The sequence below is a fragment of the Dasypus novemcinctus genome, chromosome 30, assembly GCF_030445035.2.
Source record: "Dasypus novemcinctus isolate mDasNov1 chromosome 30, mDasNov1.1.hap2, whole genome shotgun sequence".
Classification (NCBI taxonomy): domain Eukaryota; kingdom Metazoa; phylum Chordata; class Mammalia; order Cingulata; family Dasypodidae; genus Dasypus; species Dasypus novemcinctus.
This window is the reverse complement of record NC_080702.1, coordinates 15802259-15826558: the sequence shown is the minus strand read 5'-3', so window position 1 is coordinate 15826558 and position 24300 is coordinate 15802259. Positions and strand designations below refer to the sequence as shown.

The following is a 24300-nucleotide window of genomic DNA, read 5'->3' as shown; positions in this document are numbered from 1 at the left end:
CTGTACCTCTCCCAACCTTAAATATGGGTCTTCATTCACATTACCTCTATTTTACCTGTCCTTTTCTTTTTTCATTCTGTATTTGATTATTAATTTTTACCCCTAAGTTCCTGTTATGAAAGGAAAAAAATGTCACCACCTTGACAAAATCTAGTCATTGCCTTTAAATGCACATGTATTTTCAGAATAAATTAGCTTTAAAGGTACTTTCACTTACATATCTTAAAATGTAATTCATTTCTGAATTAAATTTTGTTTATAAGTGTTTTATCTAAGAATTATTAACTTTTAGCTTCTCTTGTTAGTGTTGAAATTGAAGTTAAGTTTGGGTCAACTCAAGCAAGATTATTATGAATTTCTGATGTTAAATATAAACTACAATATAACCCCACAAAGAAAATATCTAAAAAATATACAAAGAAATAAGAATGGGATCAAACTGTCTATGACAAAAGATCAACTCTACACAAAAGTAGGCAGCAATGGAGGAAAAGAGGGGTAAAAAGTATAAGATGAACAGGAAATGAATATTAAAGTGGTTAAATAAATCCTGATGTTCAAAGTAATTGCGTGGAAATAAATATATTAAAGGGGTACATACAAGCACTTAAATCTTTGGGCTGCCCATGTGCCAGCTGGGCTTTGAATCTTATCAGAGTTGCGACACCTACTCTACAGTTCATTGGACTCACCTAGGACAAACAACAAGGAAATGATGATGGACAATGCCTATCCCAAGGAACAGAGAGAGTCTGCAAATGCAAACAAGATAGTCCCATCCATCTACTCTATGGGATCAAAGCCCCCCCCTTTTTTTTTAAGATTTATTTTTATTTATTTCTCTCCCCTTCCCCCCGCCCCCAGTTGTCTGTTCTCTGTGTCCCTTTGCTGCGTGTTCTTTGTCCGCTTCTGTTGTCAGCGGCACAGGAATCTGTATTTCTTTTAGTTGCGTCATCTTGTGTCAGCTCTCCTTGTGGGCGGCGCCATTCCTGGGCAGGCTGCACTTTCTTTCGTGCTGGGCGGCTCTCCTTATGGGGCGCACTCCTTGCGCGTGGGGCTCCCCTACGTGGGGGACACCCCTGCGTGGCAGGGCACTCCTTGCATGCATCAGCACTGCACATGAGCCCGCTCCACACGGGTCAAGGAGGCCCAGGGTTTGAACCGCGGACCTCCCATGTGGTAGACAGACACTCTAACCACTGGGCCATGTCCCCTTCCGGAGCCCCCTCTTAACAAGAGGTGGATTGGGAATCACCATCCCAGAATCCTCAGGACTGAGGAATGAACTACAGATTTAAGTAGACTTACTGGTATTCTACTATAGAATTATTGTGATTCTAGCAATGGAAGAACTTGTGTCATTGATGTTGAGGCCACTGGAGGTTCTGAGGAAAGGGAGAGGGGAGAACAGGTGTAATATGGGGGGGGCATTCTTGGGACATGGAATTGCTCTGAATAACACTCCAGTGACAGATACCGGCCATTATGTATCTTGCCATAACCTACAAAATTGTAGGAGAGAGTATAAACTACAATGTGAACTATACTCCATGCTTAGAGGGAATGCACCAAAGGATGTTCATCAATTGTAACAAATGCACCACAGTAATGAAAGATGTTGTTAATGTGGGAAAATGTGCAAGATGTAGAGCAGGGCATATGGCAATCGGCTATGTTTTTTATATATCACATAATCTAAATATCTTTTAAAAAATAAATAGATTACACTCACAAATTAAAAGACAGATATTGACAGAATGTATTAAAAAATTATTTGGAACACCTATGTTATTTTAAAGAGACTCACTTTAGATTCAAAGAAACAAACAGTTTCAAGGTGAATAAAAATATTACATATTAAGGGTAACTAGAAGAGAGCTGGGGTGGCTATACTACTAACAGAAAAAAATAACCTTGAAGTATGAAACTACAAAAAAATAAAATGGAAGAAATTATATATTAAGAAAAGGGTCAATCCACCAAGAAGGTATAACAATCATCAACACATATGCACAGAGCCACAAAACACATGAAACATCACTGGCAAAACTGAAAGAAGAAATACTTGTAAAATAATAGTTAAAGACTTCAAAACACCACTTTCAAGAATGAATCGATTATCAAGACAGAATATCAGGAGGGAAAATAAGGATGTGAACAATAACACAAAAGAAAAAAAAAAACGGCACCTAACAAACATATACAGAATATCACTCAACAACAGTATAATACACATTCTTCTAAAGTGTCCATGGGTCCTTCTCCAGGCTAGACAATATGTTAGGGAACAAAACAATAAAAATGAAAAAATTGAAATCACACAAAGTTTCCCTCCTACCACAATTAAATGACATAAAAATCAATAACAGAAGGAAAACTGGAATTGTATTATTAAGTGGAAAATACATGAACCCATTTTAAATAAACAATAGGATAATTTTCTGAAATCCACCTACAAGGGAAATCAGAAAATTCTTAGAGGAAAAAAAAAAGAAACATGCCAAGAACTATGGGAAGGAGCAAGGCACTCCTCATTGGGAAACTTAATAGCTATAAATTGCTACTTTAATAAAGAATGATATCAAATCAATAACCTAACTTCATATCTCGAGGAAAGAAGACTAAGCCAAACTTAACATAACTAGAAATAATAAAGACTAGAGTGGAGATAAGTGAGGTAAAGAATAGAAAAACAATTGAAAGGATCAATGAAACCAAAATTTGGTTCTTTGAAAAGACTGATAAAATTGACAAACCTTTATCCAAACAAACAAAGAGAAAGGAGAGAGAAGCAAATAATTATTTAAGGAATGAAAGTTAGAACACTTTGGTGCATTCCCTCTAAGCATGGAATATAGTTCACGTTGTAGTTTACACTCTCTCCTACAATTTTGTAGGTTATGGCAAGAACAGATTCCTGGTACTTTGCATCAGCACCCCTTTGACTAAAACACACCCTGAAATAATGCTTCCATACTTTGAAAAAATTAACAGACTTTATGTAGAGCAGTTTTAGATTCACATAAAAATGAAAAGATACTTCTGAGGTTCCTGCATCCTCCCCTCCCATCTTTCCTCTTCTTGGCCAGCATACTGCATTCATTGTTTAGTTGGAAGCACAATTCAAGGGCCAGTATCAATACATCCCTAGGAAGGTTCAATATCTGTTGAAAAGCTCTGCAGGCTTTGGCCAAGGCATACTGTCCTGTACTGTGGAAAACAGTTTTGAGCAATCCCTCAAAAAGTGAAATACAGAGTAACCACATAACCAGCAATTTAACAAATCTCTATACATACATATGTACACATAGATATATATCTATGTATTGGAAAACGGGACTACACATACTTGCAATCCAATGTTCACAGCAGCATTATTCACAATAGCCAATGCTCACAACTATGCAAGTGTCCATCAACAGATGAATGGATAAAAAAGGAAAAACGGCTACATCCATACAATGGAATTCAGCTATAGCAAGCAAAGGAAGTTCTGAGACATCCTACTGTATGGATGACATCCACATGATTATACTCAGTGAAATTAGATGACACAGAAGACAAAGAGTGTATGATTCTGCATATGTGAAACATCTACAAAAGGAAAACAGAAGAAGGAAGGCAATTAAGGATTATTAATATGAATTTGGGGAAAAGGACAATGAGATTAATATTTAATAGATAAAGAGCTTCTGTTTCAGGTCATGAAGAAATTTTGGAGATTAATGGTGATATTAAAAATAGTTAATGTAATTAAGGTGAATGAGTTAATTGTACCAATAGAAAATGGTTAAAATGGGAATTTTCATTATGCTCATGTCAACCTATGAAATTTAACAAAATCTTATAAAATACATGGGACAGGCAAATCAGTAATGAACTTGATGTCAAGGAGATACAGGAAATTTAGTTGGGCTTCAAAATGGGCAGAAGGATAGGGGCTCTGTGTTTGACTCAGTGTATAATTTAGAACCAATATTAGATGAACTATTTCACATTAATTTAGATTGCCTTTAAGCTCCAAAGCCAAGGACTGTACGTCTAATTTTCCTATTCTCATTAGTCTCTCTTTCTTGCACATGTGTGCTTTCTACCCAACCAGCCCTGATCATTGTAGCCCCTTGTCCTAGTTAAAGTTCCCCAGGTAATGCATGAACTGCACCCAGTGTACTGACAGCTACTCTGTGTCCCTCTAGTTCCATGAAGACCTGATGGAGGGGCTGCTAGTGACAGGGCAGATGAGGAGACTCCCTCTGATGCTGAGGTAAGGCCACCTGTTTTGTCTAAGACAGAAATGTTTCTTTCTCACATTCCTTTTCACATTGAGTAGAGATCTTACTATACGTTATACCTATAGACATTAGCTGCTATTTTGGGGAAGGAAGAACTGAAAGTAAGAATCCTATGAACAGATCCCTGACACAAGAGGGCTTTAAAAATGGCAGCATCTGGTTATAAACCAAATAGAAAGGTTGTGTTAATTATCAGAGCAACATTTTCCCTTATTTGACTAAGACTTTTGTAATTGCCTATTTTGGTAAATAGACTTGGAAATCGCATCCTCTAGGAAGAGCTGGAGCCTTTCCCACAGGTGTTTCCAAGCTTATTCATGGGGTCTTTGAATTTACCACTGTTTCCCATCTGTTTTTTAAAATCATGAAGACCTGAAAACACACAACACAACGTGATCCTATCCTCACTGTTTTTTCTTTTCTGCCATTGCAGGTGACCTTGAGAGCAAATGAAAATGGTAGGTATTCTGGGCTTATCCAAATAATGTGGGAAAAACTGACATAAAATAGGGGTCTTCCTGCAAGCTTTAAGCTGTAGACCTAGCCTGATCCCATCCTCACTGTAAAATGGGGATACGGGATATGATGAAAGATTTTCAATTAAGGACTTCTGTCCTTCCTAGCAGTCCCCAGGAATGGGTCTGTTCCTTTTGGGAGTTACAGGTTAGGCTGTGTGGAGGCTTAAGGGAATCCATGTGTGCTCCCTGTGGTGTGACTGTGAGACTGTGTGTGAGCTTGTGGGGTGACTGTGTGCATTTCTCCCAGGTGAGATGGACTGCTCAAGCTCTGGTGCTCCAAGGGGACTGGCCTTAATGTGAACCCAGACATGTGGCTCCAATGCTCTGCACTACAGACCTGCAGTTATCACTCAGTCACGGGACTATTAGCAACCACCCAGGGAAGTGGAGGTGGCTCAAGCAACTGAGCTCCCACCTATGATATGGGAGGTTCATGGTTTGGTTCCCAGTGCCTCCTAAAAAAGACAGTGAGCTGGCACATTGGGCAGGCATGGCAAGCTGACACAACAAGACAATGCAACAAAAGATACAAAAGGAAAAACATAATGAGAGACACAACAATGGCAAGGAATTGATGTGGCTTAAGCAATTAGATGCCTCCCAGCCACATCAGAGATCCCAGGTTCAGTTCCCAGTGTCTCCTAAGGAAACAATAGAAGACACATAAAGACGGCAAGTGTAAACACTGAGGGGATGGGGAGAAATAAATGAATGAAAAGAAATCTTTTTTAAAAATCACCAAAAAGAAACCAAAAAACCATTAAAACAACCACAGCAAAAAAAAAGAAACCATGCAAGGGAGTTCGACCATCTGTGCATGTGCTTACAATTACATGAGTCTACAGAGACCAAACTGTCCATCCATGATCACAGGGCCTAGGGAAGCTAGCTGAGCAGATCACCTCAGACTCTAGCATAGTTTCTGATGTCCAAAATGAAAAGAAAACTCATAAGACTCTGGGTTAGATCAAAATCCTGACAGTTGTGAAGCATCACACAGAATGACCTGTCAACCCTCACACTGATGTCACAGCCAGGAGCTCTGCCACAGCATATAGGTATTGGGAAGAAAAGTTAGTGCACTGGATTATATCAGTGCTATGGACCCTCTCGATGTTAAAATGCTATGAGTCACACAGTAGGGTCTGTGACAAATAAGAATTCTGATTCCACTCAGTTCTTTTTTTTTTTTTTAAGATTTTATTTATTTCTCTCCCCTTCCCCACCCCCACCCCAGTTGTCTGTTCTCTGTGTCTATTTGCTGCATCTTCATTTGTTCGCTTCTGCTGTTGCCAACGAAACGGGAATCTGTGTTTCTTTTTGTTGCGTCATCTTGTTGTCTCAGCTCTCCGTGTGGGTGGTGCCATTCTTAGGCAGGCTGCACTTTCTTTCATCTTGGGCGGCTCTCCTTATGGGGTGCACTCCTTGTGCATGGGGCTCCCCTATGCGGGGGACACCCCTGTGTGGCATGGGACTCCTTGCGCACATCAGCACTGTGCATGGGCCAGCTCCACTGGGTCAAGGAGGCCCGGGGTTTGAACCACAGACCTCCCATGTGGTAGACAGATGCCCTAACCACTGGGCCAAGTCTGCTTCCCTCCACTCAGATCTTAAGCTAGTGTCTAAAACCTTGGGTGAAATACAACTAAAGAGCAACTTCAGAGGGAGTCAGCATTGACCCTCTGCGTCCCTCCATAATGACTGTCCCACTGTTAATGGCCAGTAATTCAATGAACAAACACACATGGCGGAGGAAAGGAAGAGTGGATGGAAAAATACACTATTATTAAGTGACCATTTTTAAATGGTAAGATATATTTTCATACCTGTAATTATTATATTTAATACAAACATTAGTGAATAAATGTGTTAGAATGGATTGCCTAGGATTGAACTGATTCCACCAAAAAAAGGTTGCTTCTAATCAAGTAGAAATTCCTGTAGTATATATGGTAAATGCAGTGTCAGTTTACGCAGATCCATGGAGAATGAATTCACTGGCGATGTCAAGAAGATACCAGCAGGAAGCAGATGTGGCTCAAGTGACAGGGCTTCTGCCTATCATATGGTAGAACCTGGGATCAATTCCCGAGGCCTCCTGGTAAAGGAGTGCCGGTGCTTGGAGCCAAGTACCTGTGCGTTAAGCCAGTACCTGCGTGGCAATTCCAGCACCCATGCAGCCAGCCAAGTGTCCACGTGGTGAGCCAGGGTTCATGCAGCAAGCCAAGGGCCTGAGCAAGTGAGTCATGTAGAAAGATGATGATGCCAGGAAAGAGAGATGAAGGGGAGAGTCAAGGCGAGGCACAAAAGAAACCAGGAACTGAAGTGGCACAAGTGACAGGAAACCTCTCTCCACATCTGAGGTACCCAGTATTGAATCCTGGTGAAGCCTAGACGAGAAAATGAGAAGAGAGGACAGAAACAGAAACAGACACAGAAGATCCCACAGAAAATGGACACAGACAGCAAAAACAGCAGGGTGGGAGCAGGGGAGAGGGAAAAAAAGAGAAGATACCAGTGAGGACTTCTGGGAACATGGTGGATTAGAAAGACATGGGACTCTCTCCTCCTCCAGAAAATTAGGTGGAGGACAGAGTGAAATGGACTAGAAAAAGATCTTCCAGGGTTTAGAACAGCAGGTGAAGGCTGGACACCACCCAGAACAGAGAGGGATGAAGGAGGGGCTACTACTGCTGGAACCTCCCCACACTAAAGACACTAGAATACTCAGGCTCTCAGCTGGCCACACACAAAGAGGTCTCCAGGGACCTACCACCCCTGGAAAGGGGAGGAAGAGGGACACAGTCTAGGGCTGACAGCTTCTGACCCACCAATCTGGTCTGCTGTGTCCCACCACCCTTTCCAGGCTGGGTGAGAAAGCCCCGTTGTTTACCTTGGGACCCTAACTGAAATGGAGAAATCTGACACTCAGTCTCCCTCTCTTATGGCCAGGACTGACTGTTGAGGAGGCACCTCTGCAGGAAACGAGAGAGGGGGACACAGCATAAGGCTGGCTCAGCTTTTGACCCACAAATTTGGTCTGCACTGTCCCATGAGCCCCACCTGGCTGGAGAAGACATGCCATCATTGGCCTTGGAAGCCAGCAAAGGACTAAAGAGATCTGACCCTCTCGATCTACTTCTCTACTAAACAGGAAGGACTGTTGAGGATACAGAGGGGAGTGGAATCATTTCGTACCCAGGAAAAGGGAGGGAGCTGCCAGAGAAGGCTGGAGAACTGTTTCTGAGGAAAAATCTCCAGGCAGGAACTTCTATCACATTGATCCAGTCTGTGTTACAGCAAGAACACTCCAACCAGGCACTGAACTGAAAGGGCTGCCAAAGAGTGCCATATGCTAGCAGAACTAGGGAGAACACATGAGAAAGTGAAAAATAAGTATGTTAGGATTTTGCTGGCCTTTATAGCTTCCCTTCCAAAGCCCTAGGAAGCAAGTCTGCAACCCATTACTGGGTGTAGCACTTGGATATTATTGATGAATTCCAAAAAAATATATTGGATTATGTTAGTAAACTGGTCTTTTTCTCTGGGCATATTAAATTATATTGGATTCACAGGTTTACATGATTAAATAATGATCAAGGCTTTGATTGGGCCACATCAGTAGGATGTTGCATCCCTGCCCCATTGGGGTGGGGACTCACAGAGAAAATGACATGGCAGAAAAGATGGCTGGAGTTTTTGAGCTGGAGCCCAGGAAATGAACACAGAGGAGAACACCACCAAAGGAATAGAGACAGCCCCTTAGACACAGAAGAAGCCCCAAGGAGAGGACAGAGCTATTTGCCTGATAGTCTACAGCTGACTTTGTGGAAAGAGGCAAAGCCTAGAGAGCCTCAGAGTTTACAGCTGACCTTCTGGTGAAAACAGAGAAGCTGATCCTGGAGAGAAATGAACCGTGGGAAGAGAGGATCCCAGGAAGCCTGAAGGCTGGCAGACATCAGCAGACATCTTGCTCCAACATGTTGGAAAAGACTTTGAGGAGGAAAGTAGCTTACAGTTTATGGCCTGGTAACTAAGCTTACACCCCAAATAAATATCCCTTATAAAGTCCAATATATTGCTGGTATTTTGCATTAGCACCCCTTTGGATGACTAATACACTGGGTCCAGACCCTACTTTTGACAACTAACATTGGATCCAGGTTGAACCAAGAATCAAAGAGCAGGACTAACTCACAGCCTCCTGCCACTAAATCCCAAAATGAGAAAGAAATTGAGCATTTCAGTAAACTGCATCCTAACCAGATGCCCAGACATCGGCAAAAACTTTTCAAGCCAGCCTAAGAAAATGGAAGAATGGCCCAGGAAAAGGAATATATCAAAGCCCCAAAAGAGACACAGATTTTGAGATCACTAGTTAACAAGATGTGTACAAATTTCTGAAATTAATGAGATGAAAAGACTATATGGCTAAAGAAATTTATGAGATCAAGAAGATACTGAACAAGCACAGAGAAATATTTCAAATCCATGGGAAAAAAGTAACAAGAGTTGATGTGAATGAAAGACATAACAGGTGAGATCAAAAACACATTAAAGGCACACGACAACAAACTTGAAATGACAGAAGAAAGAATAAGTGATACTGAAGACAGAACAGCTGAAACTGAAGAGAGAAAAAAAGGAAAAAAATGCGCATGAGATCAGGGAGTGGAATGACAACTCAAAAAGCAACAATATACATGTCAGAAGAGTTCAAAAAGGAAAAGAGAAAGAAAAAGGGGGAAAAGGAGTATTTGAGGAAAAAATAGTTGAAAATTTCCCAACTTTCATGAAAGAAATGAACCTACATGTCCAAGAAGCCCACTGTACCCCAATCAGAAGAAATCCAAATAGACCTATTCTATTCTACTCAGAAGGTCACAAATGTCAGAGATAAAAAGAAAATTCTGAGAGCAGTAAGGGACAAGGGAACCATCACTTACAAGGGACACCCAGTAAAACTTCATATTCTTCATGAGAAACCATGGAGGTGAGAAAACAGTAGAATGACACAATTATGAGACTGAAAGAAAAATTGGCGACCAAGAATTCTGCATCCAGCAAAACTGTTCTTCACATAGGAATGTGGGTATAAAATATACACAAGCAAAGAGAATCTAAGACAGTTCATAATAAAGAATCCATCTCAAAGGATATATTAAATGAAGTCTTAGAACCTGAAAAAAAAGACAGGAGAGAGAGGCTTGGAAGAGAATAGAGAAGAAAGAATAGAAGAAAGGATAACAACAAGAGTAAAAAGACAGACTAAAATCTGACATGACATATGATAACCAAAGAAGAAAATGGTAGAAATAAATAAAGCATTTAAAGTAAAATCAGGGAAGCGGACTTGGCCCAGTGGATGGGGCATCCGTCTACCACATGCGAGGTCCGCGGTTCAAACCCCGGGCCTCCTTGACTCATGTGGAGCTGGCCCATACGCAGTGCTGATGCGCACAAGGAGTGCCCTGCCACGCAGGGGTATCTCCAGCATAGGGGAGCCCCACGCGCAAGGAGTGCGCCCCGTAAGGAGAGCCGCCCAGCGTGAAAGAAAGTGCAGCATGCCTAAGAATGATGCTGCCCACATGGAGAGCTGACATCAACAAGATGACACAACAACAACAAAAAAAGAGACACAGATTCCCAGTGCCGCTGATAAGGATAGAGGCGGTTCACAGAAGAACACACAGTGAATGGACAGAGAGAGCAGACAATTGGGGGGGGTGGGAGATAAATTAAAAAATAAATAAGGGAAGCAGACTTGGCCCAGTGGTTAGGGCGTCCGTCTACCATATGGGAGGTCCGCGGTTCAAACCCTGGGCCTCCTTGACCCATGTGGAGCTGGTCCATGTGCAGTGCTGATGCGCGCAAGGAGTGCCCTAATACGCAGGGGTGTCCCCGCGTAGGGGAGCCCCACATGCAAGGAGTGCGCCCCGTAAGGAGAGCCGCCCAGCGTGAAAGAAAGTGCAGCCTGCCTAAGAATGGTGCTGCCCACATGGAGAGCTGACATCAACAAGATGATGCAACAACAACAAAAAAAAGAGACACAGATTCCCATGCCGCTGACAACAGAAGTGGACAAAGACAACGACGCAGAGAATAGACACAGAAAACAGAAAACCAGGTTGGGGGTGAAGGGGAGAGAAATAAATAAATAAATAGTCTTTTTAAAAAAATAAATAAATCTTTAAAAATATATATATCTAAACTGTTTTAAAGTTTAACTGCATTTATTGTGCTCAAATATTCCTAACTGTTGCTCATTACTAATAAACATGTTTACAAAAATAAGATTGCATATTACAAGCAACGCTGATTCCAAAAAATCTTGAAGGCAGTAAAAATAGCCATACCAAAGGAGTAAAAACTATGAGTCAAATTAATGACCATTATGTTTCTGTCTGCATGCATTAACCCTTTTTCTGTTTGTCTGTTTGTTCACTGGCAGTATATATTTTAATACCTCTGGATGGTAATGTTAATTCCTAAAAAAACTCTATTCAAATGGCCAAAAATTAAACAAGCACTTATATTAGCAACTAGGTGTAAGTAATGAAAATTCTGTCTTAACTGATAAAATTACTACAAATCTCTTCATGAAAAATGGTTCTCACCTAAATTAAAAGGAAGTTTATTTTTCTTCACAGAATAAAATATAAGGTATTAAAAGAAGTGAAAAGTTTGTAGGAAAGCTGACTGAAATTTAATAAGTTCTTTCAAGAAAGTGTGTTTTGTCCTAAGATAAGATGGCTGGTTTTCATGAAATCAAAATGGAAGTACATAAGACAAAACTTGAATGCACATGGCAAGTTGTAGAAGGCATTGTGGTAGCGTTAAGTAAAATAACATGTTCTGTAAAGGCAGAGTTTATCTTGAAATGAAGTAACTATACTCTATGCAGTTATAAATAATTATAAAAAGTTTGTAAAAGCATTGCTTAAAATGAAATATTCAAATGGCTAATTACAAAAATCATTATTAAACAGAAACTGAATTGATGATTAAAAACCACCTCGCTCTGCATATTACAATGGTAATAGGGAAAAATAATTTTAATTCCATTAAAAATATTAAGTCTTCATAAAATAATAAAAAAGTAGTTTTTTTCTGAACTGCTAAAATAAAATACCTGTTAATTAATGTAATCATGATAATTATAGGTTTTAAAGCATTTCCTTTAAAACAGTTTCCAAAATCATTTAGTAACTTATATAAGTAGGGTGTGTAGAATGTATTTTATTGTTAAGGATCTTTAGAGCCTAAAATAGGCAAACAATTAAAACAAACTACAAAGTCCTGTCTATCACATTCTTAAATGGTGTTTAGTTAAATAAAACAAAAAAAACTGCACCCTCCGTTGTAACTGATGAAGTACAATGTTTTCTCATATTATTAAGGTACCAAAAACAATTCATCCCTCATTCAGCTCAGATATTAAAACCATTATATGTGTTAATCAGAAAAAGTTGTGCATGGAAATGAAAGCCCGCCCCTTCCTCAGCAGGCTGCTTTTAAAACAATAACAGAGACTCAAGCAGCAAGCGGTGGATCTTAACCTACCCTGTGAACTGGATGGAGCCAGTACCAATATTAGCTTTGGGTGGGGTTTGTGGCAAAGGAAACTTTCTAAATAAATACCACTTGAGTTTTAGTCACAATTACGAGAAGAAAACAAAGCACAAAACAAGAACAATGAACTGTTGTAAACTGCCCTCTGTGGAAAAGAAAAATCTCTGAAAAAACATCTGAAACACCTGCCAGCAGTAACAGGCAACTGTCTACCATGTCCCTGCCCCTCCTCTAGCATCTCTTGAGACTGTTAAGGCAGATGCCCTCGTGAAAGTCCAGAGCCATACCACTGAAACCCAAAAGCAGCAGAGTGAATCCACCAAAAAAAAATTTCAAATATCATGGATACCAGACCTGGCAGTGCCTAGGGCAGCAGTTCCCATTGCCTGTCAGTTGCCAGCAGCTCATGAACATCACCCATGAGTATCCATCGTGCTCACTCCAATGACTGTAACAATCACCTCACTGGATGAAACATACTGGCTGAGCACAGACTCCAGCAGCACGATGGCAAGTGGATTACATCGGTCCCCTCCCTCTCTCAGGAGGGGCAAGATATGCTTTCAGTGCTGCAAACACTGCAACAGGCAGATCCTGTAACCAGATCTTTACAGCAATCAACTAAGTCTAACCTACAAGTTAAAGTGCCAGCTGCTCCAAGCCCAAAGGGGAAAGTAATAATTGTTGTTGCTGCCTATGCTTCAAACTTTATAAACTGGGGGAAATGTGGTCATTTTGATCACCGCACTGGTCTATGCAGCTCTGCTGGTTGGGACTCTTAAATCCATTAAAAAAATCACTCAAAAACACTGTTATGAAACCACAGTTAATAATCTGAAGTCTTTTATTCCAACTAAAACTCTATATGTATAAGCCCATCAAACCATGTAATTTCACTGTCAACCATTAATGCCACTAATGTTTAACGCTGAATGTATAATCTTATTATCTCTTCTCCTCAGACTCCTGGAGGCAATAACCTCATAGACCACCCTAAATTTCCTAATTAATTCCTATCCTTACCACAATTTTAACTCTCATACTCCTCCTATCAGCAGGTCCATACATCTTCCATGCAATAACTGAGTTTATCCAGACAGCCATCCAAGCTGTCACCCATGATCATCTTCTTCTCCAATTCATACCCCGAATCATACAGCCAACAACCCAGGAATACGTAAATGGTGTCTTTCTGCTGTGTGAACAATGTCAACCCCTATGGAACCTGAAACGACAGCCCACTATACAGGATGGAAGGGAACTTTTCTCTGCCCCTTGACAGCAGGAAGTAGCCAGATCAAGCCAACGCCCCAAATCCCCTCACTCTCCCATCCTGCCCAGTACCACATACCCCAATATTTTATATATATAAAGAGTTAGAAACATTAGAGGCTTCCAATAATTAACAAGCTGTAGCTCAGTTTCCCCTGATATGCATTGGGGAAAGGTTAACCCCATCCCCCATAAAATTAGGTGTCTAAGGGCATGGCACTTTCCCACAGGTTAAACAAAGAAACCACATAGAGACAGGAGTAAAGGGAAATGAAACCTTCCCTACTTGCATGTCAGAGGGAGATAAAATCCCTACAGATCAAAGAAACATCTGCTCCTGCAGCATTCCAAGAAACCATAACTCCCTAACCCACTATTTCCTAGTCACTATGAGGGAAAATTTTCACCTCTAGGGCTTCCTATTGGCCCCTGCACCTCACTCGGACCCTCAACCCCCTCCCACCAACTACCATGTCCCCACCTAGAAAAGTTCTGTATAAATTCAAATCCCCCCATTCCAGGGGTGGGCTGAAGACTCTCTTCAGACCCCCGCCATGCTGAGGGGGGCTTGAAGTCTGTTCTTCAGACCCCCTCTCTTGGGAGAGCTGCCCAGTAAATTCTTTCTCTGCCTATGGTTATATCAGTCTCCATGTCCCAGTAAGCACCACTTTCTCCAACACTTAGGAATTCCAAAATAGATACTGGATTATATTTGTAATCTGGTCTATACGTGGACATGATTAAGTTATGACTAGGGCTTTGATTTGGCCATGTCATTAGGCATTGAGTCCCTGCCCCCTGGGTGGGGACTCACAGATGAAAAGCATGGTAAAGGACAGAATTGGGATTTTTAATATTCGAGTTTTAATTTAAAAAAAAAATAGAAATGCCATACATGATGTTCAAAATTAAGAAGGTAGCTCAGAGTCCCAAAACCGGTCTTTCTCCTAGAAGTTTTAATGAAAATATTTTAATGGAGTAAAAATAATATGGAATATCTAATGGTTTATATTTTATTGAAATATATTACATATACAACACTATCAAATTTCTTTGATCTATTTTTCATTAAGCTTATTTGTCCCTTTATCTTCATTAAATTTCTCCATTTCTATTGTTTTCTAAAAAAAAAAAAAATTCGAGTTTTGATGGTGGAGATTGATGCTGAAGCTGGAACCCCAGGTACAGAGACAGAGCCATTCATCTGATAGTCTAGAGCTGACCTTGTGGAGAGAGGCAAAGCCTAGAGAGCATCATAGTCTACAGCTGGCCTTGCGGAGAAAATAGAGGCGCTGAGCCCAGAGAAACCCAGGAAGCCTGAACCCTCACAAACATCAGCAGCCATCTTGCTCCAACATGTAAAAATAGAATTTGCCGAGGGAAGTAACTTATGCTTTATGGCCTGGTATCTGTAAGCTCCTAACACAAATAAACACTCTTTACAACCAACCAATTTCAGGTATATTGCATTAGCACCCCTTTGGCTGACTAAAGCAGTATTCTTGAGAGGGAAATTTATACTTCTAGAAGGTATTAAAAAAGAAAGAGCTAAACTCAAAGAATTAACTGAATAACAAGAGAAACTAGGAAAAGAACAGCAAACCAATCATCAAAGCAAACAGAAGAAATAATAAAGATTAGATTTGAAATAAATGAAATTGAGAAAAATAAAATATAGAAAGCCAAAACCTGGTTCTTTGAGAAGATCAGTAAAATTCACAAACCCCTACCAGATTAAGAAAAAAAAAAAAAAAAAAAGAACCCAATAAAACAATTTTCAACGATGGGGAAGTTATGACTGACCCCACAGAACTAAAAAGGATCATAAGATGATATTCTGAGAAACTGTATGCCAACAAACTAACCAACTTAGATGAAATGGGCAAATTCCTAGAAATGCACAACCAATCTACATTGACACTACAAGAAAAAATACAAGAACTTGACAAACCAATCACATTTAAAGACACTGAAACTGTCTTCAAAAATCTCCCAACAAAGAAAACTCCAAGATTATTTGGCTTTACAGGTGAATTCCACCAAATAGTTCAAAAAGAATTAACACCAATCCTGTTTAAACTCTTCTCAAAAACTGAAGAAGAGGGAAAATAACCCAACACTTTGTAGGAAGCCTACATCACCATAATACCAAAGCCAAACATGAACACTGTAGGGAAAAGAAAATTACAGACCAATCTCTCTAATGAATACTGATGCAAAAATTCTCAGCAAATAATGACTATGCTTGTGAGCTGATAAGCCTAAAATAAGAACAAGGCCTAGAGCAGCATTGTGCCTGGGAATTTCCTCCTGTCAGCCTTCATGTTACTCAAATGTGGCCAGTCTCGAAGCCAAACTCAGCATGTAAATGCAATGCCTTCCCCCCAGCGTGGGACATGACACCCGGGGATGAGCCTCCCTGGCACCGAGGGACCACTATCAACTACCAACTGATGATGCAACTGGAAAATGACCTTATACGGAAGGTTCAACGCGGATCAGCGGAATATCCCTGTCTACATAAAATAACATGACTTTAAAATGCTGTTTGACCTAATGTAAGGGGGAAATTGAAAGGAGAAATGAGTTTATATGGCTACGAGTCTCTAAAAAAGAGTCTGGAGGCTGTCAGAAGGATTGCCCTTATGCACAACTGAGCAGAGTCTGAGAGACAGATAAAGCAGATACAACCCCAGATATCGGTTCCTTCGAGGGCTAAAGAGACCCATGGGAGTTATGGTCATGGCCGATGGGGTTAACTACCAGGTCAGATGGCCCCTTTTTGGAACTGGTGTTTATGTGTGATAAATCTGGACTCAGATGGGATCTCTCTTCATAAGACTTTCATGCTAATGTGCTGGAGGTGCAGTTAGTGTCGGGGTTTAAGATATATTTAGGGGATTTGAATCTCTGGACTGACAATGTGATAGCCAGGTCCTGAGCCTCAACAGACTCCAGCACCTACAATCTGACTTATTGGGCTCACCACACTCAGCTAAGATGGAGATGAAGAAGGACAACCACCACACCATGGAGCCTAGAGTGATTACAACTGAAAGTGGGAGGATTGCATCCAGCATCCATGTGGAATCTGAGCCTCCTCTTGACATAGAGGTGCAATGGACACAACCAATCCAATGTCCACATAGAAAAGGTGGCATTGGATTGAGAAAAGTGGACATGATGGCTGATGGGTATGGGGAAAGGCAGGAAGAGATGAGAGGTGGAGGCGTCTTTGGGACATGGAGCTGCCCTGGATGGTGCTTCAAGGGCAATCACTGGACATTGTAAATCCTCACAGGGCCCACTGGATGGAATGTGGGAGAGTATGGGCCATGATGTGGACCACTGACCATGAGGTGCAGAGGTGCCCAAAGATGTACTTGCCAAATGCAATGGATGTGTCATGATGATGGTAGGGTTCAATGGGACCTCATATATATATATTTTTAATGTAATATTATTACAAAGTCAATAAAAAATAAATAAATAAATAAATAAAAATTCTCAGCAAAATATTTCTAATTTAAATCCAGCAGCATATCAAAAGACTAAGTGGGATTTATTCCTGTTAGAGAAGGCTGGTTCAACACAAGAAAATCAATCAATGTAATACACCATGTTAACAAACCGAGGGAAAGAAAACATGATCACCTCAATCGAGGCAGAAAAAGCATTTGTCAAAATCCAGCATCCTTTCTTATAAAAACATTTCAAAACAGATGAATAGAAGGAAAATTCCTAAATTGATAAAAAAGATAGATGAAAAACCCACAGCTAACATCTTACCCAGTGGGCAATGGTTGAAAGCTTTCCCTCTAAGACTGGAATAAGACAAGGAAGCCCACTAGCACCACTGTTATTCAACATTGTAATAGAAGCTCTGGGTAAAACAATTAGAGAAGAAAAAATAAAGGCATCCAATTAAGAAAAGAAGTAGTAAAACTCTACTTCTGGATGACATTATCTTATATTTAGAAAATTCTGAAATGTCTACAACAAAGCTACTGGAGCTAATACATGAATTCAGCAGAGTGGCAGGCAGCAAGATCGACATGAAGAAATCAGTAATATTTTTCTACACTACTATTGAACAATCTGAGGAGGAAACCAGGGGAAAATTCCATTTTCTTCCAATAGCAAGAAAAAGACTCAAATACCTAGCAATCGATTTAAAAAAAGAAGTACAAGACCTATATGGAGAATATTAATAAACAATGCCAAAATAAATTTAACAGGACGTAAACCATTGGAAAGACATTCCATGTTCATGGACTAGAAGACTAAACATCATAAAGATGTGAATCCTACCCAAATTGATTGATAGATTCACTGCAATACCAATCCAAATTCCAACAGCCTACTTTAAAAAACCAAAAAAGACAATTACCAAATCATTTGGAAGGGAAAGTGCACATGAACACCCAAAAGCATTCTAAAATGAAGAGTGACATAGGAGGAATTTCACTGCCTGACCTTGAAACATATTACAAAGCTACAGTGGACAAATCAGCATGATACTGCCATAGAGAGAGAGAGACATCAATCAGTGGAATAGAACTGAGAGTACAGGAATAAACCCTCACACGTCTATTGTCAACTAGTTTTTGACAAGCGTACCAAGTCTGTGTTAATGGGAGAAAAACAGACTTTCCAACAAATGCTGCTGGGAGAACAGGTTGTCTATACTTAAAAGAATTTTTAAAGAGGACCCCTATCTCACTCTCTATACAAGAAACAACTCAAAATGGATCAAAGACCTAAATATAAAAGCAAATACCATGAAACTACTAGAAGAAAATGTAGGGAAGGATCTTAAAGTCTTTGTGGTATGTGAAGTTTCTTAGACCTTAACATCCAAAGCACAAACACCAAAGAAAAATTACATAAATGGGACCTCTTCAAAATTAAACACTTTTGCACCTCCCAGGACTTTGTCAAAAGGGTGAAAAGACAGCCAATTCAATGGGAGAAAATACTTAGAAAGTACATGTCAGATAAGAGTTTAATATACGGGATATATAGAGAGATGTTACAAGTCAACAATAAAAAAACAAATGATCCAATTATAAAATGGCAAAAGACATGAATAGATATTTGTCCAAAGAAGAAATATAAATGGCAAAAAACACATGAAAAAATATGCAATGTCATTAATGATTAGGGAAATGCAAATCAAAACTAGATATCATTTCACAGTTATCAGAATGGCCACTATTAAAAAGTCAGAGAACTACAAGTGATGGAGAGGATGTGGAAAGATAGGAACACTTATTCACTGTTGGTAGGAATGCAGAATGGTACAGCACGGTGAAGGACTATTTGGCAATTCCTAAAGAAGTTGAATATAGATTTGCTACATGACCCTGCAACACCACTACTGGGTATATACCCAGAAATATGAGAGCAGTGACATGAACGGACATCTGCACACCTACATTCATAGTGGCGTTATTCACAATTGCCAAAAATGGAAACAACCTACGTGTCCATCAGACAATGAATGGTAAACAAACTATGATGTATTCACATGATAGAATATTAGGCAGTGGTACAAAGAAATGAAGTCATAAACCATATGACAACATGGATGACCCTAGAGGACAGTATGGTGAATGAAGCAAGCCAGACCCAAAGGACAAATACAGGAACCTTGCATTACTATGGCCTACATGTATTGTGTAACATAATGTAGGATTCCATTTATAGGAAATGTAAATATAAATCAATTTATAGAGGAAAAAAGTATCTGTGCAAAAATAGCTATGGGATCTGTGGACAGCGGAAGCATAGAGAGATGGAGAGGTGATGGATTTTCTTATTTGATTTTTCATTTATTATTATTATTATTGAAATAAATTGCTGTAAAGATAACTGAGGTGATCAAAGCACAACTATGTGACAGTGCCGAATACCACTGATTGTGCACTGTGGATGAATGGTACACTTTAAAAAAAAAATAAAAAAGACAAACAGCACTTAAAAATGGGAAAATATGTGAATACACATTTGCAAAAGAAGAAACATTCCATTCTTTTAATCACAAGGGAAATACACATTAAAATCTGCTATATTTACTAGAATGGCTAAAATCAAGAGACATAATACCAACTGTTTAAGAAGATGTAGAAAAACTGGAGCCCTCATACATTTCTGGTGAGAATGCAAAATGGTGCTGCCACTTTGGGAAACATTTTATCAGTTTCTTAAAAATATAAACTTACCATAATTCTTGCTAATTCCACTTCAAAAAGCTGTCCAAGACAAATGAAATCATATCCATGCAATAATTCCTAGGGCAAGTGCATGGCAGCCAAAACTGGGGAAAAAAATGCACGAATGTCTATTAGCTGGTGCATGGAAAACAAAAGGTGGTACATCCATAAATAGATCTGCACCTTCAACTATCTAATTTCAGGCACATACCCCGCTCCACGCTATCCTTGGAAACAACCCCACAGGACCGGTCCACACCCTACCTGGAGGGTACGCAGGCCTCTACAGGACTAACTTTAGTACTGATTATAGATTCAAATAGAAGGACAGAAGAGCCATGTGTAGGGAAACCACAACTGAGTCCAATTCTGTCACTCTGGGGAACACAAATTCCAAAGTAGGGACCACCAGCAAGGCACCAAACTCCTGAGCTATCTGCCCTGACTCAAGTGTCTGGATGCCTCCAGAACCCTCAGGAGCCCAGCTATTTGGGGTAGTATCTACTTTGGCAGTCAAAGAGATCCTGCTGATACATACAGAAGCATTACTTCTGGGATGATCTCTGGACTCATCTCACTTTGAAGTACCTTAGCCATATAAACCCATTTGTCTTTATCTTTTCCCCATTTTGGTCAAGGTCTTTTTCCAGTTGCACTGCTAGTTGGTGCTTGGTAGTAATCCCTCAATGCCAGGGAGTCTCATACCCTGGAGTCATGTCCCACACTGGGGGGAAGGTATAGTATTTACATGCTGAGTTTGGCTTAGAGAGAGGCCACATTTGAACAAGGAGGCTCCCAAGAGACAATTCTTAGGCACCCTGTAATATTAGTCTAAGTTTCAATTTCGAGCGTAAAGGTTCATAAGCACAGTCATCTATATCAAGTGTCCATTAGTAGAACATCCTCTCCTTCACTAGTCACTGCTCCTGTACTCGGGGGATTCTTGCTGACCTTAGAGAATGTAGCAGAGCTCCCCACAATGGAAATTTGATATTTCTTTGGTTATTGTATGAATCTCCATCCACCGTGGCAATGCTCCATAAACACACATTTATATGCCTTATATGTATGCCCAGGTGAGCTTCCTCCATGTTATCCCATCACTGACACCTGCACCAATGATCCTCCCCTGCCACAGACAGAGAACCAAAAGTACTGCAGAGGATGTGGAGAGATAGGAACACTTATTCACTGTTGGTGGGAATGCAGAATGCTACAGCCACTGTGGAGGACTGTTTGGTGGTTCCTAAAGAAGTTGAATATAAACTTCCCACATGATGCTGCAATATCACTACTGGGAATATAGCCAGAAAATCTGTAGCAGAGGCACAGACATCTATCTGCACACGGATGTTCATAGCATTATTTGCAATTGCGAAAAGTTGGGAACAACCCAGGTGTCCATCAACTGATGAAGAGATAAACAAACTGTGGTGTATTCACGTGATGGAACATTACGCAGCAGTAAGAAGAAATGAAGTCGGAAAGCATGTGACCCCATGGATGAATCTAAAGGACACTATGTTGAGGGAAGCAAGCCAGACACAAAAGGACAAATACCATATGACTGCGTTTCTATGAACCAAATATATCGTGTAATATATTATATGGTTGAAAAAAATTTATATGTTTCTAATATATTTAATTTAGAAATGTATGCTTTTATTCAAGTGTTTTCTTTTTTAAAACTATTGTTTATATAGTCAATTATTAAATGTACAAAATAAAGTTAAAAAAAAGTGAGGTTACACTGAAGAGTTGAAAACTGGAGACTTAAGATGTAATTTATAACTCAAGAAAAAGAGGTAACAAAAAAGAGATAATCTATTCTTTGAAACTGAACAAATGTATGTTCACACTACAAAATGTTAATATAATATCACTTATGCTAAGTGAAAGAAACCTGACACAAAGTTCGACATATTGCAAGATTCCATTTATGGAAAATGTAAATCAGTTTATAAAGATGAAGTTAGATTTGTGGTTATGTAGGGCTGGGGAAGGACTGCTAAAGGACATGGGGTTTTTCTTTTTAGAGTACTGAAAATGTTTAAAATATTTTATGGTGATGGATGCACAACATTGTGATAATACTAAAATCCACTGATTATACACTTTGGATAGACTGTATGGTATGTGAATAAAACTCAATAAAACTGCTTAAAACATAAATAATTGTGCTAGAAAAGCCAGAAATAGAAGCTATTTCCAGCAGGGAAAACAAATAGAGGGGTGAAGAATTTTATTGGTTTATTTTTCTTATTATTGAAATAATGAAAATATTCCAATGACTGAGGTAATGAATGCACATGATTATACAAATGCCATGCATTGGACACTTTAAATGAATTGTATGCTTTATTAACATTTATCAATAAAACTGATTTGTTAAAAAATATAGGTGTATCAATAAAATTAATTTCTTTGAAAATTAAAAAATAAAAGACTGCTAATCCTCATCCAAAAATGTCATTGCTAAGGTTTTGGTATAAAACTTCCCCAATTTTTCCACTGAGAATAGCATTATATTCTTCCTGGTCATACTTAGGATCTGCAGAATGACAGTGCATTAGGAGAACAGTGTGGTCATCTGCACAGAAGTGACAGGACACCCAGCAGCCCTGCCTGGCAACCCCCCTCCAGGGTGGCAACCCTGTGAAAATCACCTGCAGAAGTTCAGGGGGAACTGCAGGGGACAAATGAAGGGGCTGGGGGTTGAGAAGGTCCAGCCCATCTGTCCTAAGAACAGCAGTTCCACAGCCCTCAACTGCTCCCCTAGAACGGGAACAACTCTTCTAAGAGGCTGAGAACAGTTAATGCAGAGACTTCCTCTGCAGTCTGGCTTCTTTAAGGCCAGCTGGGTGACTGCTCTTGGCAGACAAAGCAGGGCAAGAATGGTGTCCCCAAGTCACCCAGTCACCTCCCTGCAAAGGAGAGGCTCCCTGGAGCTCCTGGAAACACTCAGCACACCCCTGGGCTGCCTCAGCAGCCTCGGGCAGGTGGCCTGACCAGCAGGCGCCCTTCCCCAGTCTGTGCAGAGGGTCCTAGCAGGCACCCAAATCCAGGGGCCCCCACTGGCCAGCTGCCCTCCTCCAGCCCTAGCAAGCTACCACCTTAGCAAGAGTTCACCAACCATGTCTACCCAGCATTACCCCAAGAAATCAAACTTTTAAGAAAAGCTGTAACCACTACCAAAATGAAAAGAGTGTTCCTGGGACCATGGGGAGCTCTGAGGGAAGCCAAGGCTGAAGCTGTCCCAGGGCTTCTAGTGCCGCCACAGCCAGGAGGGGACACAGTGGGAGTGGGCCCCTAGAACCCAGACCTCATCTGCCCTGTGGAATCTCAGAGAGCAGAAAGGAGTAAAACAGGAAAGACACACAATTAAAGGATCAAGTGACCCACCAGGGCTTTGACCCAAAGAATGCAAAGTCCCTAAGAGGAGGAGGGGCCCACACCTGCAGACCACTGGGGAAGGATACACACTTTTAGTTGCAAACTGGTGTGATCCCTGCAATACTCCCAGGCTGGGCACAACCCTGCACCCAGAGGCCCCACCCGAGAGGGGTCCCCATTCACTGGGCTCCCTGCAGGCACACACCAGGTGTCAGTCACGCTCCCCCTGAGCCTTCCCTGGAGCCCTTCCCCTGGGATCCATCAATTCCCCCTCAGCAGTAACCCCTTTAAGAGCCAGCTGCTGCAGGCCAGGCCCTGAGCATTAACTTCCCAGGTGCAGAAGAAAGCCAAGCAGCCTCTGCCTGGCTCCAGAGGCAAATTCAAAGTGTAGGGCCTGGGAAGTGGGCGCCGAAAGGGATGGACCCCAGGCACCTGGGAGGGTCAGGAGGGCAGAGGGAGGGGCAAAGGGGTGGACCATGGGGGGACCTTGGGGAATGCAGGGAGGGAGGGGCACTGTGGAGGGGGAGAAGGGACCATGGAGGGTAGGAGGGATCCTGGAGGGTAGGAGGGATCCTGGAGAATAGGAGGAACCTTGGGGGAACAGGAACCGTGGGGGAGAGCAACGACAGTAGGTGGGTGAGCAGGAGGGGCCACGGGGAGGACTAGAGGGACCGTGGTGAGGGCAGGAGGACCGTGGGGGTAAAGGGGGGACAGTGGGGGGGAAGATGACCATGGTGGGGGAAAGGTGGGGCTGTGGGAGGGAGGGGCGGGCCGCCCTTCACGTGGGCCGCGGGACCCTTATTCTGACACAGGGCCCTCCGCCGCAGGCCAGTCGGGCTGGGCCGGGACCCCCGACTGCACCCTGCGCCCCCCGCCCCGCACCGCCCGCGGAAGCAGTGCCCCCACCCGGCGCGGCCCTGCCTGGTGCCCTACAGGCCGCGAGGGCGCGCAGGACCCAGGCGCCCCGCACAACTTTCTGGGACCCGGGAGGCGCGCACAACTTTCCGCCCCCCGCACCCTCCACAGGGGAGCCAGCAG

General features: G+C 41.3%; 1 long non-coding RNA gene across 4 annotated transcripts in view; it reads right to left on the bottom strand.

The window, feature by feature from the left end:
- The window catches only part of LOC111759752 (uncharacterized), a 207723-nt gene that overhangs the window by 183177 nt on the left and 246 nt on the right, over positions 1-24300 (bottom strand). For all 4 annotated transcript variants that reach the window (XR_011647779.1, XR_009184092.1, XR_009184094.1 and 1 more), the window contains exon 2: positions 19879-19973. This is a non-coding gene — a long non-coding RNA (uncharacterized lncRNA). The remainder of the gene's footprint in view (positions 1-19878; positions 19974-24300) is intronic.